Raw genomic sequence first — 3,334 nt, forward strand, 5'->3', positions numbered from 1 at the left:
GGAGCCCCATCCCCACCCCACCCCAGCATTGTCCAGGCACAGGTATTTCAGTGAATTCTCCACTCCACCCCTCCTCTCAGGGTCCTAGTCTGGGCCAAGCCTTGGAGTGGTTGCCTTGAAACATTATTCTTTTTTCTCTCACAGCCTGCCCAGGACATTAGCCAAGCATCTGGAACTCCGGGGGGTCAGACCACCAAAGCGTCAGAGTTCACTCCATACTGACCCATGCACAAAGCATCATGTTAAAGACAGAGAGACCCTCACAACATTCCCAGCCAGTAAGTCCTAGTCCCATGCAGACACTCCACAGTAACCCAGTTACACCCGGGCACACATGGACACACACTCAGAAATCCAAACGGAAAATCCCCAGGTCAGAGAGCTTCACACCCTCCCTACTTTCTGGGCTCAAACTCAGTCTTGCCCCCCCCCCTCCACCCCTGAGCAGCCCCAGCTTAGCTGCCAGTCCTGGAAAACACTGACCTCAAAGCATGGCTGGGGGGCTGAAGGTGATAGAGCCTCTTTGGAAATTATCCATTCAGTACTGCCCACCCCCTCCTCCGGAGCTCCTCCCCTCCCCCTCTTGACCTTCATTCTTCTTGGCAGAGTGGAAGCTATGGTGTGCAGATGCCAGTGCCCTCCCAAGCAATCCCTGATACACAGCGGGCGACAGAGGCACAGTCAGTCATCTGCGCCTGTCTCCCATTCTCTTTTTACACACACACACACAGCAACCATACCTGCTCTCCACCATCACAGGCTAACAGAGACATACCTTATACTAGGACACTCATGAGGGCCTTTGTGGGTTTGTTCTTTTTCATTGTTGTTGTTCGGTTGTGGGGCTTGAATTTCTGGGCCTGGACACTGTCCTTGAGCTCTTCAGCTGAAGGCAAGTGCTCTACCACTTGAGCTACAGCGCCACTTCTGGGTTTCTGGTGGTTAATTGAAGATAAGTCTCACAGTCATTCCTGCCCGGGCTGGCTTTGAACCATGATCCTCAGATCTCAGCCTCCTGAGTAGCTAGGATTACAGGTGGCATGAGAGGTTTTTGTTTTTTTGTTTATTTGTTTTGTTTATGTTTTTGTGCCAGTCCCAGGGCTTGAACTCAGGGACTAGACACTATCCTGAATTTCTTTGCTTGCTCAAGGCTAGTGCTCTACCCCTTGAGACACAGCTCCACTTCGGGCTGTTTTGGTAGTTAATCGGAGATGAAAATCTCCAGACCCTAGGTTCATCTCTGTAATCCTAGTTACTCAGGAGGCTGAGATCTGAGGATTACAATTTGAAACCAGCCTGGGCAGGAAAGTCGGTGAGACTTTTATCTCCAATTAACTACCAGAAAACAGGAAGTTACCACTGTGGTTCAAAGTAGTAGAGTGCTAGCTTTGAGTGAGAAAATTCAGGAACAGTGCCAAGCCCTGAGTTTAAGCCCCTTGACTGACTAGGGAGACTGGAGTCTCTGGGATTTTCCTGTTGTGGCTAGCTCCAAACCATGATCCTTGGATCTCAGCCTCTTGAGAAGCTAGGATTATAGGCTTGACACTGGTGCCCAGTTTCTTGAGGTTTGGGGTTGTTTTCTTAATCCTATTCTCCTCTGTTTTGTGCCTCCTATACATCCCCAGATGTCCATAAAGAGCCTTTTCTTGGTGCAGAAGAGCCCCCTACCTCACTGGGGAGATAAAGAACTAAGGCCAGCTAGGTGCCAATGGCTCAAGCCTGTAATCCTAGATACTCAGGAGGCTGAGATCTGAGGATTTCAGTTCAAAGGCAGCACAGACAGGAAAGTCCAGGAGCCTCTTATCTCCAATTAACCACCAGAAAACTGGAAGTGCTACAGTGGCTTAAAGTGGTATAGCACTAGCCTTGAACCAAAAAAGCCTGGGACAGTGCTTAGGCCCTAGTACTAGCACACACACAATCACAAACATATACAAGCTGAGGCCAAAGATGGCACGTTACTAGCTGACCTTGTCCTGTGCTTGCAGTGACTGACTGTGGTCCTCTGCTCCTCTCATTCAATCCTCTGCCTTGGAGTATTTAACCCCCAGCCCAGCCCTCACTCCCTGAATATTTGGCTGGAAACCAACCCCTCAGGATGGAGCAAGGTAGCTTGAACAGAATGATTGTATTTGTGGTTTACCACTCAAGGCCCATTGGAGCAGCAGGTTCAAAGCAAGCCAAGCTTCTGAGCATTTCTAGAGGATCAGAAAGCTCCCAGGTTGACAGAGGTATCTGAGAACTAAGGAGAGAAAGAAGGGTATGAGGAAATAGGGTTTCTGGAAACTCTACTACCCCTTGGATTCACTTACCTCCCCAAGCCTTCGGCTTCTAGCCACCCCATCCTCCACCAATGCTGAAGCATTTGAGGATACCTACCTTCAACAATCCCATGCCTTTTTGTTTGTTTGTTTTTGTCAGTCGTGGGGCCTGAAATTGGGGCCTGGGCGCTATCCCTCAGCAATTCAGCTCAAGGCTAGCGCTCTACCATTTGAGCCACGGCGCCACTTCCAGCTTTTTCTGCTTATATGGTGCTGAGGCATCAAACCCAGGGCCTCATGCATGCAAGGCAAGCACTCTACCACTGAGCCACCTTCCCAGCCCCAACAATCTCATGCCTTTAGGGTGCTATTTCCCACACTTCCCCTTACTGGGCTTGAGCAGGACAAGGGGAAACTTCAGTGGCTTTGTTTACCAACATTTCTGCTGTCCCACCCCACCCTACCTCCTGCCCCTTGAGCCACAGGACTTTCCATCCCCTCTACCCCTCCACTAACCTCTAGGTGAGAGGATCCACACTCTGGTGGTAGCAGTGCTGGTATTCCTGACGTTTGTGGTCATGGTGGCAAGATTGGTGGTAGCTGGAGCTGGAGGTTTCTGCTGGTATGTTCTGTAGCTACGCTTGAACATCTTAGGGACCCGGGGCCGAGGACAGCCCATACCCGGCCTGGGGTAGGGGGAACTCATGCCCCGGGGCCGAGGGGCACGAAGAAGCCTAGAGGGCCCCATGAATGTTAACAGCTGCTGCAGTGTGCTTGAGGCATGCTGCTGGTCAGGGCAGCTAAGGCCTCTATGACATAAGGAGCCTGCCCTTTATTACAGGTGCCCCCTACACACACACCCAGGTCAAGACCCCTCAAAATGATCCCTTTGTGTTGAGCCCAAGAGCCACACAACCTCAGTTTGGCCCCTTGAGAATGGGACTCTGGCTCCTAGGAAAGAAATCCCTTTTTTCACTCAGCTATTTTGACAAGATTAACAGATTTATTGAGCACTTACTATGTACTAGACACTGTACATAGTATTTTATTTGATCTCACCACAATCCTACAAG

This window comes from Dipodomys ordii, unplaced genomic scaffold (genome assembly GCF_000151885.1).
Source record: "Dipodomys ordii isolate 6190 unplaced genomic scaffold, Dord_2.0 Scaffold33, whole genome shotgun sequence".
Taxonomy (NCBI): Eukaryota; Metazoa; Chordata; class Mammalia; order Rodentia; family Heteromyidae; genus Dipodomys; species Dipodomys ordii.